This window comes from Sminthopsis crassicaudata, chromosome 1 (genome assembly GCF_048593235.1).
Source record: "Sminthopsis crassicaudata isolate SCR6 chromosome 1, ASM4859323v1, whole genome shotgun sequence".
Taxonomy (NCBI): Eukaryota; Metazoa; Chordata; class Mammalia; order Dasyuromorphia; family Dasyuridae; genus Sminthopsis; species Sminthopsis crassicaudata.
This window is the reverse complement of record NC_133617.1, coordinates 85,480,100-85,494,843: the sequence shown is the minus strand read 5'-3', so window position 1 is coordinate 85,494,843 and position 14,744 is coordinate 85,480,100. Positions and strand designations below refer to the sequence as shown.

Below are 14,744 nucleotides of genomic sequence, written 5' to 3'. Positions count from 1 at the left end.
AACATTTTCACAAAAAAAAAACCTTTCTTTTCCCCTCAAACTGAATTGTGTTCCTAATTTCCCTATTCCTGCTGAAGATATCACCATCTTCCCATTTACCCATCTTTTCAAAACTTTGTTATAATCCTCAACTTTTCATTCCCTCTCACTACATAATCAGTTCCCTGGTCTTGCTGGTTCTTCTTTCACATCTCTTTTATAAGCCATATTACCTCCAGTCACACAACCATTTCCTTAATTCAGTCTCTCATTAACTCTTACCCAGGCCATTCTAATAGACTCCTAATTTGTCTGTTTCCAGTCTTCATCTTCTTTGTCCTCCCACACGTAACTTTAATAGTGATATTCCTAATACACAGGTCAACCCATGTCACTCTTTTCCTTAAAAAGTTTCAATGCCTCCCTAGTTAACAGAGAGTGATGGTAGACATGAGTTCAAATCCAGCCTCAGACACTTATTAGCTTTATGCCCCTGAGCAAATTATTTAAGTTCTGTCTGCCTAACTTTCTTCAACTGTAAAATAGAAATTAAAAAAAAAAAAAAAGCACCAGAGATTATGAGGATTAAATGAAATAATATTTGTAAATCTCTTAGCACAGCATTTGGCTTGTAGTAGGAGCTTAATAAATACCTATTTTCTTCTTTCTTTCATTTTTTCCCTTCCCTTTTTTTTTCTTCTAAGGTCAAAAAGAAAACTCATGTATTTGGAATAAAAATCTTTAGCCTAACTTTGCAGGCTTACTGCACCTCACTGCCCTGTGCAAATTCTAAAATAAAAGCTGTCACATACCCTGTGTGCTACTGTCTCCATATAACATCCTATGCCCTATCAGTATATCTTTGCACGTTCTATCACATCTCCATACCTTTATATATACCGTGCCTGTCACACTAAGTACATTCCTGTTTCATGACTGTTACATCCTTTCTGAAGACTAATCTGTCTTTTCCCCCTGATCTTACCCCCCACCCTGCTATCCTACCATTAGAAAATAATGCTTCATCACCTCAAGAAATTACCTTGTATCTACTTTGCATATTTTTATTCTCTTATCTTTTTGTCCAAATCTTCTTTTTTTTAATTAAAGCTTTTTATTTTCAAAACATATGCATGGATAATTTTTCAACATTAACCCTGGCAAAACCTTGTGTTACAATTTCCCCCCTCTTTTTTTCACCCCTTCCTCTAGATGGCAAGCAATCCAATATATGTTAAACATGGTGAAAATATATGTTAAATTCAATACAGGCATACATATTTATACAATTATCTTGCTGCACAAGAAAAATCAAATCAAAAGGGAAAAAATGAGAAAAAAAAAAGTGAAAATGCTATGTTGAGATCCACACTCAGTTCCCACAGTCCTCTCTGAGTGTAAATATCTCTCTTTATCACAAGATCACTGAAATTAGCTTCAATCATTTTATTGTTGACACATCCATCAGAATTGAACATCATATAGCATTGTTGTTGAAGTTTACAATGATCTCCTGGTTCTGCTCATTTAACTTAGCATCAGTTCATGTAAGTCTCTCCAGGCTTCTCTGAAATCATTCTGTTGATTGTTTCTTATAGAATAATAATATTCCATAACATTCAAATACCATAACTTATTCATCCATTTTCCAACTCATGAGCAGCCAGTTTCCAGTTTCTTGCCACTACAAAAAGGGCTGCCACAGACATTTTTGCACATGTGGGTCCCTTTTCCTCCTTTAAGATCTCTTTGGGATATAAGCCCGCCCAGTAGAAACACTACTGGATCAAAGGGTATGCACATTTTGATAACACTTTGGGCATAGTTCCAAATTGCTCTACAGAATGGCTTCACAGAGTCCCAGTTTTCCCACATCCCCTCCAATATTCCGTCACTGTCTTTCCCTGTGATCTTAGAGCCAATCTGAAAAGTGTATAGTGATACCTCAGAGTTGTCTTAATTTGCATTTCTCTGATCAATAGTGCTTTAGAACACCTTTTCATATGACTAGAAATGATTTTAAGTTCTTCATCTGAAAATTGTCTAATCAAATCCTTTGACCATTTATCAATTGGAGAATGGCTTGAATTCTTACAAATTTGAGTCAATTCTCTATACATCTTAGAAATGAGGCCTTTGTCAGAACCTTTATTCTCTTATCTATGTAACTATTGCATTCTTGACAGAATATAAACTGCTTGAGATCAAGGGATACCTGTTATTTTGTCTTCGTATCCTCAGTTGTTATTCAGTCATTTTTCACTTGTGTCTGACTCTTGGTGACCCTGTTTGGGATTTTCTTGGCAAAAATACTAGAGCGGTTTGCCATTTCCTTCTCCAGATCATTTTGGAGATGAGGACACTGAGGCAAACAGGCTTAAATTACTTGCCCAGAATATTACAGCTAGTAAATCTGTATTTGAACTCAGGTCTTCCTAACTCTAGGCCCAGAATACTAACAACTGTACCAACAACTGCCAGGCACTTAGCAAAATCACATAAGTATATAAAGAGGTTGTTAATAAATATCTATTGATTACAGGTGGATTTTTTTTTTAAAAAGCAAGACTATCATGATGTCCTTTAAGTGTAAACATATTACAGAATCATCATTCAACAGAGCATATGCATCCTGAGTTGCTTTTTGAGCAGTGTTATAGACAAGTGCTAATTCTTCCATATTCTCAGGGAGAATATTCCCCAATAATCTGTAAAATGAATTTTGAGAGTTAAAAATTTAAAAAATTGTTAAAGGGCAAAATGGACCTTCTTGCCCCAAATGAGAATTCAGCTCATGACTTCTGCTGAATATGCATGATATATAAACTAAATACCACAAACAGCTCCCAATATTCTTGAGACACTATACTTAAGAAAATATGCATTGATAACACTTATAAATTACAAAAGGAGTTTTCAGAATGAGATATTCATAATTAAAATTATTTCATCATTTGTTTATACCTTCAGACCACAAACCAAAAACTTTGAAGGGAAGGTTTAAGATAGACATGATTACTGCCACTGAATAGGATAGTACAGAAGAATTATCAATACTTGGAATATAAGGGAGAGAACTAGAAAGAAGTACAAGGACTCAGATTTCAGCTTAAATACAACCAGAGATTTGTCACAGAGAAAAAAAAAATGCTTGGCTTATGAGCTGAATCTCTTATCATTAAATATGTTCAAGCAGAAAAACCTATTATAAGAGGGATTCATGTTTCAAAAAAAAACTTGGAATGACCTTGGAAGATCATTCCCAATTAAAAGTCCTATGATTTTATGAAATGACATAGTCACCTAGTACACTGATGTATAATCATCTGACATACTGGCTTTAAATAGCTTCCTCCCCTAAGATACTTTCTGTATATATTGGAGAAGAAATTGAGCTTCATTTAACACTTGTATCCCTTATCTCCACAAGCACTAAGCACAGTGCATTATACATAGAAGATAATTAAGAAATATTAGATGAAGTAGATGAATGATTCTGATTCTGATCTACCATAATCATAGAATTCTGGCACAAAAAAGCATCTAAAGAAATAGCACATTAGACTTTTTATGTATGATCAGGAAGGAAAGCAACATAGTAATTGAACATGAGCACCTCCTCCTATTTGATCATTCCTACAAAATGTCACTTCATCATATTTAATAATTGAAGTATAATAAATCGAGAATAAATCTTTGTTGGAATTGCCGGTAAAAGACCTAAGTTGTTAGAAATGTGAATCAATACTAATATAGAACAAATAAGACCACATTTGGTATATAATTATGCTAATGGCAACACACAGTTTGAAGAATAATGTTTTCAAAGATAAGTTATTTTTAAAAGTTCAATATGGAAACTGTTGGCATTTTTAAAGAGCTTAAAAATAGAATCAAGTAAAGCTCCTCTAAATGTTATATTTAATTGGAATTGAGTAAAGCAAGATTAGAACACTAATTAGTGAAGAGTCATGTAAATCAGAAAGCAAATGTATTGACAGGAATGATTCAAACAAAATACTTTTGCTTATTTGATTCTTAATTTGTTGATCCAAATGTTTCATACATAGAAATTAATCAATGTAGTTGATTCTCTAACCAAACTACATCACTTATAAGTCACAATATGTACTCTATGTCATCTCACTTCTCTTCTTTGTTGAGATTTTCATTTAGAATATCTTCTCTTCACATCTCTAGCCTAATGAAAACCTACCCATACTTCAATTCACAATTCAAAAGCTACTTCCTCTAGGGACTTTTATTTGACCCATATTTCTTAAATCAGAAATATCCTTCCTGTCCACAGTTTGTTTTGTACCTATATAAGTCATTTAAAACTTTGCATTCTGGATCATAGTTGGTTATACCTACCCCTATTATAGTAGGGGGATAGGCATAACAATGGATAGAATGCTAGGGCAAGAGGCAGGAAGACCTGAGTTCAAATCCAATTTCAAACACTCATGTGTTGTAGGATTCTGAGCAAATCGCTTAACCCTGTTTAACCTCAGTTTCTCCATCTGTAAAATGAGCTAGAGAAGGAAATGGCAATCAGTATCTCTGTCCAGAAAACTTCAAAGAAGGTAACAGAGTCATACATGACTGAAATGTCAACAACACCACTAGAATGCAAGCTTCTGTAAAACAGAGGCTAAAGATGCTCTGTGATTAAGTATTTACTGAATTGAACTATCAGGGAAAATATTAACTCCACAAAAAAAAATCTAATTTATAAAATTTTATACACATAAGTTTACATTTCATAATCGGTTATTACATAAGTTCATGACTGTAAGAACTATGTGATTTGTTAACATTATGCATATGTTATCATCGGCATAAAGTAAAATCTCTGATGTAATACAATTTAATGGCTATTTAACATTGGAATCATTTCATAATTTGCATTACTGCATACTATCAGACACCTAACAAAAATTCTGAGCTCTCCAGAGAAGGGAACATCACACCAGATGCTAGGAAACAGTCCACAATTACACAGGACTTGACAAGATGTTATTGTTGTTCCATTGTGTCCAACTCTTCATGACTCTATGGACCAGCGTAGGTCAATGCTATCCTTGAGGTTTTCTTGGCAAAGGCACTACAGTGATTTGCCATTTCGTTCTCCAGTGGATTAAGGCAAACAGAGGTTAAGTGATATACACAGAGTTACATAGTTGGAAAGTGTCTAAGGCAGAATTTGATTCAAATCTTCCGACTCCAGTTCAGTACTCTTTCCACTGTGCCACTTAGCTGCCCAATTTCCTTAAAATACTACATTTGATTTTACACATTTCAATCTATTGTCCTCTATTTTGCTCTTTTCCATAAAGTTTTTAATCATACTTTAGGTCAGGATCATTTCTAGTGTAGACTACATAGTCTTCTAATTGGCTTTGCTGTTTCAAGTTTCTCCCCTCTCTACAAAGTTACCAAAATAATCTTTCCAAAGCCCAAATCTGACAAAAAATGACAAAACAATGTTTCTGAAACCTAAATCTGATAATGTCATTCCCTACCTGAAAATCTTCAGTTACTCTCTACTGTCACTAGAATAAAATAAAAATTCCTGAGCCTGACATTTAAAGCCCTCCGTAGTCTGGTTTCAGTGTACCTTTCAAGTCCTATTTCACATTACTCTCCATCAAACAATCTACTTGTCAAACTGGCCTACCCTCTGTTCCTCAAATTTTACATTCTATCTCCTTTCTTTGTGTCACTTCATATACTGTCCTTCACATTCCCTAGGATGATTAGTGTTCTTTCCTTCTTCAAATTATATTGCATTTATTTATCAGTTGTTGTTGTTTTTTAATTTGATCATAGGTTTATACTCCCTTAAAAAAGGAACTGGATTTTTTTTGGAGGTTTTTTCCCTTGATTTAGCAAGGTGCCTGGGAATGCTTAATGTTTTTTTTTTTTTTTTTAATCTATTTGGTAGATGTTTAAGTCACTCAAATTAGATTGGATAATCTTATACACCTCATAGCTGAAGTATGATTACCTTCATTTTACAAACAAGTAAGTGAAATTCTAAGCAATAAAAGTGATTGGTCAAAGATCATATATCTGGTATAAAAATGAAAAAATCTGGATTCAAACAAGGTTCTACTGACTTGTACACTACAATACAGTCTTTATTTAAGGAATGGAAATCTGAAGGACAAGAAATAAGAACCTAATGTCTCCCTAAGATTTAAAGTCATTATAACTCACTAGCTTGCGAAAACTCTGATGATGATGTTTAGCAAACGGAGAAGAAGCAGAGTATATCACAGTATGCAATTCAGTTTTCACCAAGCATGCTATGAAATGTGTCACACACTAATAAGTGCAACCCAGAGAGAGAAAAGAGAAAATTGGTTTCAATGAGCTGAAAACTGGCTATAAGCCAAAGAAAGAAAAAATAAGTATAAATATCTTATTCTGGATCAAGAGAATGAGAAAAAAAGTTCTATTCTTAGAATAGCAATAGTCTTGTATCATAGTAAGTAAATAATGAGGATCCCACAAATCCAGGTTTATAATATATGTGTGGGGTTAGGCATTCTATGAAAAGATTCACCATCTTATACATGGATCACTAGAAGAGTCTTTCCAAGAGCAAACTGGTGAATTTAAAGGTAATTATAATAATAACAACAACAATAATAGCAACAAAACAATAATAATAATAGCAGTTAGCATTCACATAGTTCTTTAAGGGTTACAAGACACTTTTACATGTTCTTTCAACTCAAAAATTCTGAGAGATAGATGCTACTATACCTACTTCACAGATGAAGAAACTAAGACATGAAATATTACATGACTTATAGAAGATTACACGTCCATAATTGCACAACAGAGTGACTGGCACACAATAAGCTTTTAATAAATATTTAGTGACTGAATGAAGCAGAATTTAAAGTCAGCTTTCCTGACTCCAATTCCTGCACTCTATGCACTGCATCATTTAGAAATCTAAATACATGAGCTTTCATCTCTCCTTCTGAAAAGTGGAGTGGCCAAAAAAACAAAACAAACAAACAAACAACAACAACAACAACAAAAAAAAAAAAAAAAAAAAAAAACCTCTAAATTTTTCCATATGCAAACTGCTTAAAAGAACTGTTTCACACAAAGAAGAGAAGACTAAAGGGAACTTGGTAATAGTTGCTTTCAAGTACTTGAAGCAATATTAGATAAAAGGATTAGAATTATTCTGTTCATCCCCAGACAGCAGAATTTGCAACAAGTTGCACACAGACAGCTTTTAACTCAATGCAAGAAAAAACTTTATAACATTTAGGATTTTCCAAAAGTGAAATTCAATGGCACAAGATAAAAACTTTTTCTCCACTGTAACTCTTTGAGGTGAGATTAGACAGCTATTTCTCATGAAGGTTATAGAAAGGATTCCTCTTAGTTTTGGGCTTAGAAACCTCTATAGTATCTTCCTGTTAAAGATTCTGTGATTTTGAGAGAAGCAAGTGATAAACAATTTATTAAAGAATGGAAGCAGAGGAGATTTAGATGTAAGAAGAACAGAAGGGGGGCAGGGTCAGGTAAAGAAGAGCATTTGCCAAAGAAAGGATTTTATATCTGATAATGGAGGTGGCAAAGAGCCACTAGAATTTATTGAGTAGAATGGTGACATGGTCAGTCTTATTAAGATTCTTTTGACAGCTGAATAAAAGATAGACCAGAGTGAGGTGAAACTTACTGCAAGGAACCCAATCAGCAGGCTATTGCAATAGTCCATGTGTGAGGTCACAAGAGCCAGCACCTGAGTAGAGGCAGCATCAGAAGACAGAAGAGGATATATGTAAGAGATGTCACAAAAATAATCTTGGCAACAGATTAGACATATGGGTAAGAGAGTAATCTATCTAGCAAGCTCAGATGATTAGGAGGATAGTGGTAATGGGGAAGAGAAGAAGCCAGGGGTAATGGGGAGAGATGGGAATAATATGGTCAGTTTGGAACCTGATAATTTTAAGAAAAGAGAGGGTTGAAGTTAAAAGTGGAGCAAAACCAAGGAACACATTAATCATAGATGAGTGATGGGGCTTTTGTGGAGAGTATAGGACTTTACTTGAAAGAGACATAAAACATCTTAACGATTAGAACTCACTGAAAATGGAATGGGTTGCTTCAACAAGTAGTGAATTCGCTAGCACTGAAGGTGTTTGCAGAGTGACTGAATAATTACTTGATGGTGATACTGGAGATAGACTCACTTTGAGTGAAAGTTTGACTTCTGGAATTCTTCCCAATTTTGCAATTAGTCATCAGGGGAATTTGCAACAGTAATAAAGGATGACACAAATGGAAATCAAAAAGGAACTCACTGTCAATATTTCCATTTGCAGATGACACAGAAATAACTGCAGTTTACCCTAGAACATGGTAGAATTTCCTAATACCTATTCTAGTTTAAAAGGATTTAGTAAAACTAACCACAAAGAAAAAAATGTAACTAAAGAGTGTTCATTACCCAGGTTGATGCATAGATGGACAAACATAGTGTTTGTCAATTATCATTTATTAGGCACTTACCATGTGCCAAGTATTGAGGATACAAAGAAGAGCAAAAACAACCCCTACCCTTGAGGAACTCACATTCTAAAATGGGAAAAACATGCAAACAACTATGTTCATACAAGATAAATAGTCTAATTTGGTAATTAGGAAGGTAATAGCAGTAAGGTAAAGAAGATGAATTTGAGCTGAATCTTAAAGGAAATCAGGAGGTGGAGATGAGGAGGGAGAGAATTACATGAATAAGATACAGAAGCTAATGAAAAAATACCAAAAGAAAGTAAATAAATAAATGAAATGGTGAGGAACACAGCAAGAAGGTAAAGAAATATGTTCATTCAACAGAGAAATAGGAAGGAAAGTGGAGAAGATGTTGAGGGGGCATAAGAGGGCAAGTAGGTTAAAGGAGGGATAAGTCCTAAGCAAAACAACTCCAGGGATATTACATACATACACACACATATATTTATATGCATATATATGTGTGTATATATATATAACTCTTTCTGTAATGCAAAGAAAAGGAATCTGAAAGGGTGCCTATAAATTGGAGAATAAATGAAGAAGTAATGGTGTACGAATGTGATGAAATACTATCGGACTATAAGAAATGATGAACAGATTATTTCAGAGAAACCTGGGAAGAATGTATGAAGTGATTCAGAGTAAAGTGAAAAGAACCAAAAGAACAAATTATGTAATGAAAACAATATGGTAGGGACAACTAGGTGGTGCAGTGGATGGAGCACCAGCCCTGAAGTCAGGAGGACAGGAGTTCAAATCTGGTCTCAGACACTTAACACTTCCTAGCTGTGTGACCCTGGGCAAGTCACTTAACCCCAGCCTCAGGGAAAAAACAACAACAACAACAACAAAAAACAAAAAAACAATATGGTAAAGACATATAACTTTCAAAGAATTGGAAACTCCCATCAGTTTAATGACCAACTACAATTCCAGAAGACCAAAGGACAAACATGCTAACTACCTCCTAATAACACAGAGAAGAATTAGAGGGAAAAAAAAAAAGAAAAAAAAAAGCAATGGGACTTGGTTTTCTTTTTTTTTTCTCAATGAGGGAAATAAGGGGGAGATTTGAGGTAGGAAGGTTAAAAGACAGGTTTTTGCTGATTAAAACAAGTTTTTAAAAATTTTAAGTGGGAAAAAAAGATAAAAATACTATCTCTCAAAGTCACATATCAAATGGAACTTTTTTTTTTTTTAATTGGTTTTGAAAATCTCAGCTTCAGCACTCATATATAAGCATATATCTCAGTCACTTTCAAAATTCAATTATATTATGTTCAGGATTTTTCTGCAGTGTTATAAAAGTTTTCAAATTAGATAGAATCTGAGAGCTCATATTCATTTCACAAATAAGTACAGAAGAACATTAACTTGCCCAACATTATATTGTCAAAGTTAAGACTGGGCCTCAGGTCTCATGGGAACTTTGAACCTCAATATGTTTCATCTCCAATACTGCCCCTTTTTTCTCTATAAGCTCCTTTAAGACAGAGACTTCATTCTTTTTATTATCTGTATCCATACTTAGCATAATACCTGGCATACATTAAGTGTTTAATAAATGTTTACTGACTACTGGTTATTGAAAAAAAAAATACAATCATCTGGTAACCAATTTAAGATCTCTCTACAACTATTTATTCAATATCATAATTCTATTCAGTTCTTCCAGGAAAACAAAGATAAGTAATACACAATCCCCAACTTCATAGAAATAGGTCTAGTTAGAGATAAAGCAGATAACAGCTAGCATTAGCATAGCCTTTGAAGATTTATAAAGCATTTTTTAAATATCATCACATTTTATCCGCACACAAACTCTTGGAGGCAGGCATTATTATTACTCCCATTTTACATCTGAAGAAACTGATTTTAAATGACTTGCCCAGATTCACACAGCTTCTCTTAGAAGTAAGATTTGAATTCAGGACTTCAGATTCTGGCTATAGAACTTATCTGTGGTATAACTTAAGTGCCTCTGAAAAAAATAATAGCTAATAGCTAACATTTATATAGTGCTTTAAAGTTTGAAAGATGTTTTATATTTATTACATCATTTTATCTCACACAACCTAGTGAGGTAAGTGTTATCACAAATTTACAGACAAGGTCTTTGAGGCCACATAAATGGCTTGCATAGATTCACACAGCTGCTAAGTATTTGAAACAAATATTGAACATAGATAAATATTTTACAAATAGATAAAGATGAGGAGTACAGATTATTATAAGACAATAGTACTGAACAGTGGAATGGACAATGAGCTTGGAGAAAAAACAAAGACCTGTGTTCAAATCTCTTCTCGGATTCTGATACATGTATAATTTATAATCTCTGAGTCTAAGCTTCATCTACATAGTGAGATGCTAGATTTCTGAAAACTTAAATGTCAAATATTATTTTTCAATCAGATGGGTCAGGGAGAGAGCAAGAACAAGAGAAAGGAAAGAAGGGAGAAGGAAAAGATCACAGCATCATGAAAGAAGCATTTCAATAAATTTAGGTGGAGGAAAAGCAGAAACCAAAAAAGCTAAAATATTCTGAACAAAGAGAAGACCCTGAGCAGAGATGGGAAAGTACAGGACAAGTTAAGTGAAGGACAACTTCCTAAACTTAAGTAATATATCCTGGAACAAAGGCAAAGCACAGCTAATTTAGAAAAAAATACACAATTTTACATCATTTGAGGGATAGCTACTTTTCTTTCTGCTTCACAACAATGTTATAACATTGCTCTTACAGAAGAAATGTTCAAGTTTTATGGACAGACTAGAGCAAGAGTTGGCAAATCGTGGCCCTTAGCCCAAATCCCACCCAATTCCTCTATGGCTAGAGTTTGCTGGCTTCTGGCCTTAGAGTAGGGTGATTGAGATAAACAAGGCTCTCATGGACTAGAATCTGCTAAGTGCCATCATGAATACAACACTGGTCTTCCAGTGAGGAAGACATGACAATCCCGTCTCAGGCATTTACTAACATCTGTGACTGGGTAAACTCTGGCACCCTGTTTTCTATCTAAAAAATGAGGATAATAACAGCATTTACTAGAGTTGTTGTAAGATTAAATTTTAAAAAATCAATGTATAACGTTTTGTTCAATTTAAAGAACAATCTAAAGTTAATTATTTTTAGCTATTAGTTATATGAAAGCAACAAGTTTTAAATGATTTTTAGTGTTTAAAAAACTCAAAATAACAACCTGATTTTTCAGATTTTGGAGTAATCACTTAGGAGAGTTAATTTACAGTTTAGATGATCTATCCAACAGAGTATAGATCTTTGTCTCATTCTTTTAATATTTCTAGGATATCGTCAATATTCAAACTATCCATATCTGAGTTATAAATCTTATTTAATAACTGGTCATTTCCCTTTCTAGTCATACATACATCCTTAGTAATATTTTGTCATTAAGCACTTGCCATTCATCACTGGTAATATGCTTCAGACTGCTTAAATCCACCCTACCCCCTTTGAGTTCTTTAACAATTTCATTCTTCTGGAATGATAACAGTCTTTGATTTGCATCATTGAGCATTAGCAGAAACATACTGGAAATACTGTAATAAAAGAGAGGTGTTTTTTTTTACTAAAAATTATGTAAGGAGAAAGGGATATTGCATTTTTAATTGTAAATGTATTTTATTATGAATTAATAATCAAAATATATGAACTATTGATTTGTTCAAATAGTAAATGGTGACTTAAAATTTTTCCACTTTGACGTTTTCTTCTACTACTTTGAAATCTACAAAGATCCTGACCTAAAGAAATAGAAGCAACAGCACATCAAAGACTCAAAGGTGTTCCTATGCTTGTGAATCACAAATGCCATTTAACCAAATATACGTTAGGCAGTTGACTGATTATGTTTCAGAAAAAAGTGAACAAATACTGAAAGTATCACTAACAGTTTTCTTCTATTTTTTGAGCTACAAAAAATCTATGTATCCAACATAGTTGCTAAATGCTGAGCAATACTTGGAGTCAAAAGCATATTCACATGTTCTTCCAAATAATGTTAGAACTAAACAATTGTACAGTAAGGATTATGTAGCCTAACTTCCATTTTTACATACCAAGATCAGAGATCCAAAGTTTCACAACCAGAAAACAGAAGAGGCAGGTCTAGAACCCTCAAGTGGGTGGCAGCACCAGAGCTAGAACTCAAGTTTGCTAGCCTCCATTTTGTCCCCTTTATCATTACATTCCACCTACCTAGTCTGAGTTCTACTCCATTGCAAACAAGTTGCTAAAGTGAAATGGAAAAATAACACATTTTGTAACATAGAGATGATGATTTTAGAGAATTCGAGACTATGGTTTAACTAAAAAACTATGAACCAAACAAATTCCTTTCCCTATTATTGGTGATGGTTGTTTTTTGATGAGACTAGAAAAGCAATTCTTCATTGCCAACTGTTCAGATATCATTTTATCTTCTTCTTCTATTGTCTTATTCTAAGTCTTATCTAATTCCAACCTCTTCTTTAGTGCAAATTCACTAAGTTCACAATGTTCACTGTAGTCTTGAAATGTCAAACTTAGCATCCAGCTCTTTTTATGCAAATTTGACAACATCTTCTGCTCTAACTCATTCTTACTGTTGAAAGTAAAAAAGTAATAACATCTGTTCAGTCCATAAATTGATGCCTGGATAGATGGCTTGTTTAAATGATCCAGATTTGAAATTGTTTGTCTGTGTTCATGTCCCAAGATTATAATAGTTGTTATTATTATTATTACTGTTAATATTACTGATCAGTCTGAAGGCATTAATAATTACTCTTCCTTTGACACTATGAAAACACTATGTATTTAAAGTCAGGTGGGATGAAGATCTCTCCTCTACCTGATTCTGAATCCAAGACATCTCTAATGTCTCCCCAAGATAAAGAAATTAATAGACTAACTCCAAATGTGCTTTATTCACCATATGTCACTGTGGCATATGCTTAGTTTTCCATATACTTAGTTTTATCAACCATATATGGCTAAACCAATCGTTTTTATATTCCTATGGCTTTCACTGAGTTGTCTTTGTCATCTCCTCGGGCTGAATGCAACTAATACAATTTCACCGGCACATATAGCATTTAGAAAACTGTGCCACAAAAAAGAGACTCTTCTGCTATGCGAACTATCACCCATAGCATATATGAACATTTTAGGTGAATATCTCTCTCCTTATTTATGCTTTGGTTGATGTCAGTACTCAGCAGAATTAAAAAAAAAAAAGTTATTTTCATACTTGCATCTTTCACAGAGTCTTATAAAATGGAACCATATATGTATGGGCCAAGGGATGTATTATTGAGGAGAACCTTCAAGGTGGCACTTTGTTATACTTGGTCAGGTCTGACTGGTCTTCCTGACTTCATTTTAAGTACCAAAGACATTTCTTCATACCAAAAGGAAGGCATGAGACAGGAAAATACTAGTGGCCTGAACTCAACATGAGCACCAGTGGAAAAAATGTAACTATAAAAATGCCAGCAAGACTGTTCCATTCAAGGCATAATTATTGATGTGGGTTTCAGTTTTACCTTTGATAGATCTGGATACAGGCAATTCAAAACTTCTCTGACATTATTAAGATCTATCTATTAGACTATAGAAAAACTATGATTTCTATTCCAAGAAATGTTTGAGTCAACAAAATCACAATCCTTAGTGAAACAACACAAAATCTGATGTTCAATATGAAGTGGACACATGGAATGATGAATGCAATGTTGAAAAATATGGTTCAGAATCAATAAATGAAAGTCCAAAGTTTGTCAGATGTTTTATACCCACATTTCATTAATATTCCCCTAAAGAAGAAAGTTATAAAGCAAAGAGAGAGGGGACACAAAGGTGTATCATAGAAATATGGCTTTATCTGATAGGAACAAGAAATACCTCATAGTAGATATAACTGCCATTTCTGAATATGTTGCCTGTACATGGTCAAATCACAAAAGGAATAATGGAATGGTCAAAGTAACACCAAATCAGAGTAAATGCCCAATGGAAACAAAGAATATGAAACTACATATAATAAGATTATTACAACTCCAACCCAACCTGTTTAAACAATCTGTTAATTCCAAACTAGGAAGAAAATATCAGCAATTTAGAATGAAAGCATATTTGCATAACATTACAGAGGCAGATGACAGATGATAATCAAGAGCAGTGAATCTCAAAACAGTAAAAAGCAGGT

At 33.7% G+C, this 14,744-nt stretch overlaps 1 protein-coding gene across 2 annotated transcripts in view; it reads right to left on the bottom strand.

The window, feature by feature from the left end:
• The window catches only part of TRAPPC9 (trafficking protein particle complex subunit 9), a 968,086-nt gene that overhangs the window by 802,133 nt on the left and 151,209 nt on the right, over positions 1-14,744 (bottom strand). The gene's annotated exons all lie outside the window — the stretch shown is intronic.